The following is a 5034-nucleotide window of genomic DNA, read 5'->3' on the forward strand; positions in this document are numbered from 1 at the left end:
ATTGAAGACTTTGGAGAGGCAATGGGGTTAAAGGGGCCAAGATTGATCCCGTTTTGGTGCTTGATGCCAAAGGGGGAGAAAATAAAGGCCAAAGCGATAAATGGATCAGCTACCACTTGAGAGATTTTGAAAATAGTAGAATAGAGTTTTTGTTTAGAATAGAGTTTTTGTTTTGTCAAATGCTTTTATTGTCTCTCTTGTCAAAAGTTGGCTTCTTGTGGGGAGAAGTGTTGATTATGGGAAATAGGGGGAGTTTTCGAAATCCTTGATCAATCTCTTTTGGAATGACTCTCTTTATGCCTCAACATGTGTGTTTGACTTAGAGATAGAGATTTGAGTTTGATTTGCAAAAACAAACCAAGTGGTGGCAAAGGATGATCCATATATGCCAAAATTGAATCAAAATAGATTTGAGTTCTATTTGAAGTGATTTTGCACTTGTTCTAGTTGCTTTATATTGTGTTGGCATAAATCACCAAAAAGGGGGAGATTGAAAGGGAAATGTGCCTTTGGGCCATTTCTAAGTATTTTGGTGATTAAGTGCCAACACAAGTGCTTAAATGTGAATCTATGCCCATGGATGAACAAAGTGAAAATCACAAGTAAAGGTATGTTTCTAAGTCTTAGTACATTGGTTTTGTGTACTAATATATTTGTCTAATTGTTAGAAACAGAGAGAAGAAGAAAAGGAGAATGTTGGCTGTGTACAGCCAACAGGCTGTTTCGGTCTGGGGCACCGGACTGTCCGGTGGTGCACCGGACAGTGTCCGGTGGTGCACCGGACAGTGTCCGGTGCGCCAGGCTGCCTCGGCCGAAGAGGCCGCTCTCGGGAATTTGCTGACGGCGTACGGCTAAAATTCACCGGACTGTCCGGTGAGCCAACGGTCGGCCGAGCCAACGGTCGGCCGCGGAATCTGCGCGCGACACGTGGTCTGGCCAACGGTCGGAAGAAGGCACCGGACTGTCCGGTGTGCACCGGACTGTCCGGTGCGCCAGATCTGCAACGGTCGGCTGCGCCTGTTAAGGAAAGAAATCGGGCACCGGACAGTGTCCGGTGTGCACCGGACTGTCCGGTGCGCCCGACGACAGAAGGCAAGGATGGCCTTCCAGATTTGTTCTCAACGGCTCCTAGCTGCCTTGGGGCTATAAAAGGGACCCCTAGGCGCATGGAGGAGGACACCAAGCATTCCTTGAGCACTCTTGATCACTCACACATCAATCTTGCGCACTTGTTCGACATTCTAGTGATTTGAGCTCCGTTCTAGTGTGCTAGTCTCTTGAGCTCAAGTCTGGGTCTTGTGTGTGCGTATTTGCTGTGATCGTTTGTCGTGTGTGAGTTGCTAATCCCTCCCTTGCTCCGTGATTCTCTGTGAACATCTTTTTGTAAGGGCGAGAGGCTCCAAGTTGTGGAGATTCCTCGCAAACGGGATTGAGAAAAGAAAAGCAAGAACACCGTGGTATTCAAGTTGATCATTGGATCACTTGAGAGGAGTTGAGTGCAACTCTCGTCCGTTGGGACGCCACAACGTGGAGTAGGCAAGTTTTGTACTTGGCCGAACCACGGGATAACCACCGTGTCATCTCTGTGATTGATTTCTTGTGGTTATTGTGTTTTGACTCCTCTCTAGCCACTTGGCCATAATTGTGCTAACACTTAATAAGTTTTTGTGGCTTAAGTTTTGAAGTTTTACAGGATCACCTATTCACCCCCCCTCTAGGTGCTCTCACGAGCCCGAGCCCGAGCCATGGGGTCGGGCGAGGCGGAAGTCGTTCGGCCGAGGCCAGGGCGGAGTCCGAGCCCTGGGGTCGGGCGAGGCGGAGTTTCGTCGTCTTCCGGGTCTTAGCCAGAGTCCGAGCCCTGGGGTCGGGCGAAGCGGAGTTCGCCGTCTTCAGGGTCTTAGCCCGAGTCCGAGCCCTGGGGTCAGGCGGAGCGGAGTTCGCCGTCTTCCGGGTCTTAGCCCGAGTCCGAGCCCTGGGGTCGGGCGGAGCGGAGTTCGCCGTCTTCCGGGTCTTAGCCCGAGTCCGAGCCCTGGGGTCGGGCGGAGCGGAGTTCGCCGTCTTCCGGGTCTTAGCCCGAGTCCGAGCCCTGGGGTCGGGCGGAGCGGAGTTCGCCGTGGCGCCTTTGGCAAGGCCTGACTGCCTGTCAGACTCACTCTGTCGAGTGGCACCGCAGTCGGAGTGGCGCAGGCGGCGCTGTCCTTCTGTCAGACTGGTCAGAGGAGCGGTGGAGTGACGGCGGTCACTTCGGCTCTGCCGGGGGGGGGGGGCGCGTGTCAGGATAAAGGTGTCAGGCCACCTTTGCGTTAAATGCCCCTGCAATTTGGTCAGTCGGTGTGGCGATTTAGTCAAGGTTGCTTCTGAGCGAAGCCAAGGCCTCGGGCGAGCCGGTGACGTGTCCGCCGTAAAAAGGGGGGCCTCGGGCGAGACGGAAGTCTCTCGAGGTCGGCTGCCCTCGGCCGAGGCTAGGCTCGGGTGAAGCGTGATCAAGTCACTCGTGTGGACTGATCCCTGACTTAATCGTACCCATCAGGCCTTTGCAGCTTTATGCTGATGGGGGTTACCAGCTGAGAATTAGGTGTCTTGAGGGTACCCCTAATTATGGTCCCCGACAGTAGCCCCCGAGCCTCGAAGGGAGTGTTAGCACTCGCTTGGAGGCTTTCGTCGCATTTTTTTGCAAGGGGACCAGCCTTTCTCGGTTGCATTTTGTTCCGGTGGGTGCGCGCGAGCGCACCCGCCGGGTGTAGCCCCCGAGGCCTCGGAGGAGTGGTTACACTCCTTCGAGGTCTTAATACCTTGCGTAATGCTTCGGCTGGTCTAGTCGTTCCCTCATGCGAACTGGCCGTAGCCCGGGTGCACGGTCGGGGCCCAAGCTCTCGGGCTGGTATGTTGACGCTGTCAACGGGTTGGCCGGAGCCGGTTTTTGCGAGAGCAGCCCCCGAGCCTCTGCACAGGGCGAGAGGACGATCAGGGACAGACTCGACTTTTTACATACGCCCCTACGTCGCCTTTCCGCAAGGAGGAGGGGGGGAGTGCGCCATGTTACCCTCGATGGGCACCGAACATGGTGTCTCCGGTGAGCTGCAAGCGGGTAATCCGAGTGGACGTCCGTGCCCCGTTCGTTGGGGGTCGGCTAGGGGCCCAGAGGCACGCCCAAAAGTACCTGCGGGTGATTTGCCGGACCCGGTCCCCTGGCGACGGGGTCCGAGGGCTCGATGCCTCCCTCCGATGGGATTCCGTTATAAGATCGTTCCCGCTGGTCTCGGAAATGTCCTAGGGTACCTCGAGAGCGCAGCCCGAGCCTCGGTTATGTATCGAACGTACCCCTAGTCATCCCTCGCTCGGTGTCTGAGGCGACTGTGAACCCTTCGGGGGCCAGCCTTCGAACCCCTGATCAGTAATGGGCGCGGAGCCCGAGTAGCCTGAGGCGGCCATGGAACCCTTCGGGGGGCTGGCCTTCGAACCCCTGACCAGTAGTGGGTGTCGGGCCCACGCGATCTGAGGCGACTGTTGAACCCTTCGGAGGGCCAGCCTTCGAACCCCTGATCAGTAGGGGGGGCTCGGAGCCCGGTTCCTTCGCGGAGAAGGATCCTTTTCGGGGTATCCCCCTTTCCCGGTCCCTGTTGCAAGAGATAGAGAAAGAGGAAAAAGGAAAAGGATACGAAATCGAACGACGTGGCGTACCTTTTCTGACGCGGTTATTACGGCGAAGGCGAAGCGTCGCGCGCTCCTCCCGTCAGAGGCGCCGCCCGTCCCGCCGCGGAGTTAATGCGACGGGGCGAGTGGTTGTCGGGGCGGCCGTTGCGCGTGCGCGATCCGTTCGAGGAATGGGTCACGGGTGCACCGTCTTCACGCCGTGAGAGGAGGCTCTCTTGCTGTCCCAGGATGGGACGTGAGCCTGGCTGACGACGTGACGGCTGCGCCCGTCCGCCTGCCACCGCCATTACTGCCGGTCCACTTTCGGTCGCTTTGACTGACGCGCCAGGCTGGCGCTGTTGGGTCGTGCGCTGGGTCGCCTCAAGTCGCGACATAGGCTCCACAACCGAAGAGGCGCGACGGTGGCACAAGTGGCGGTGCGGTTGCTTGCATGCAGCAACTGGCGCGCCGGTTGCTTGACGCGTGGGCCTGGGCTTCCAAGCTGGCGTGTCAGAAGTCGGAGAAGCGCGTCCACCTGGCGTGGTTGCATGCCGCCTGCATGGCTGCCTGCCCCTTCCGTCCGTTGGTCTGGGCAAAAGTGGGGGGTCGCTTGTAACCGCCGGACGGTCGTGCGCACCACGCGCGGCGGTTTGGCTTCTTCTGCCCTGAGCCGGTTTGCATGACATGCGGGACCCAGCCCCCGAGTCGCAGGGGAGGGCCTTGGAGCGTGTTGGAGAAGACTCAGCCCGCGGCGTCTGGGGGCGCACGTAGGGAGAGTTGCCTTTAAAAGGAGGGAGACTCCTTTCGGAAGGCAACCATGCCTTCTTCCTCCCTTATGCGTCGTGTCTTTCCATCTTCCAAGCCCCCGGATGGGGGTATCCGCCGCCTTTCCGCCTCCTCGTTGGAGGGACGCAACTCCATGGGAGTTGGTACCTCTCAGCCATCGTTCGGCTTCAAGGATTTTCATCACGCAGCCCGGCCGCACCCCTCCACCGGTGGTCACCCAGGATGGTGACCTCCGGCTTGATGGTGGGGGAAACGGGCCAGGCCGCGGCCTCTACTCCTCCCTTGGCCTCAAGGATTTTCGTCGTCCAGTCCAAGATGGAAGACGAGGCGAGTCGGGGGGCCGCCCCCGCGTGGGTCGGCTGCCTTTTTCTTCCTCCCGCGCCTGGGGGAGAATGGCGTCCTCGAGTCCCATGGAGACTTCCTCCAGCCATGCCGGGATAGGTGGGGCGCTAGTGGCCCTGGGTCTCCGTCTCCCTGCCTGAATGGCTGGTTCTCGTCCTCAGCGGGGGAGAGCCCTCCTGTCGTGACACCTGCCCCAGAGCTGTTGCCTAAGCCGCTTCGCTGCCTAGGGCGGGGGTGGTTGGAATGGGCGGCAGCGAGCCGCTCATCGTTCTT

The sequence above is a fragment of the Zea mays genome, chromosome 1, assembly GCF_902167145.1.
Source record: "Zea mays cultivar B73 chromosome 1, Zm-B73-REFERENCE-NAM-5.0, whole genome shotgun sequence".
Classification (NCBI taxonomy): Eukaryota; Viridiplantae; Streptophyta; class Magnoliopsida; order Poales; family Poaceae; genus Zea; species Zea mays.